General features: G+C 36.8%; 1 protein-coding gene across 15 annotated transcripts in view; it reads right to left on the minus strand.

The window, feature by feature from the left end:
- The window catches only part of ablim2 (actin binding LIM protein family, member 2), an 87196-nt gene that overhangs the window by 61156 nt on the left and 25556 nt on the right, over nt 1-484 (minus strand). The window lies entirely within an intron of this gene.

Genomic DNA, 484 nt, shown 5'->3' on the forward strand with positions numbered 1-484 from the left:
AAAAAGACAGTGAAGGATTGTTGCTGTGTGAGTTTGCAGGCCATCTATTTCAACCAGGGGAGACAAAGAGCATGACTCGTGAATAAAAGGCTCAGTGCAGAAAGCTCAGTGTCAGCCGTTTGAGCAGAGCGCACGCAGAAACACGGGCATTCACTGAGCACTTGAGTGAAAAAAAAAAAAAACTAACCACAACAGCTACAACCGCTCTCAAACACACAGGTCATTATTAGCATCAACAGGACAGAGTTGAACCTCCGACAATACAAGGAAGGCATTATGTTGCCACGGAGTGAATTCAAATTTGACACTATGAATTACTATGAAGTGTTTTTAGCACTTGTGAAGCTCACACACAAGCTAAAGCTAACACGTTGTTAGCTTCAAAATTATTTGAAGTGAGCCAAGAACACTCACTATTTGTTTTATATATATATATATATATATATATATATATATATATATATGTATGTATATATATATATAT

Source organism: Cynoglossus semilaevis, chromosome 1 (assembly GCF_000523025.1).
Source record: "Cynoglossus semilaevis isolate Cse_v1.0 chromosome 1, Cse_v1.0, whole genome shotgun sequence".
Lineage (NCBI taxonomy): Eukaryota > Metazoa > Chordata > Actinopteri > Pleuronectiformes > Cynoglossidae > Cynoglossus > Cynoglossus semilaevis.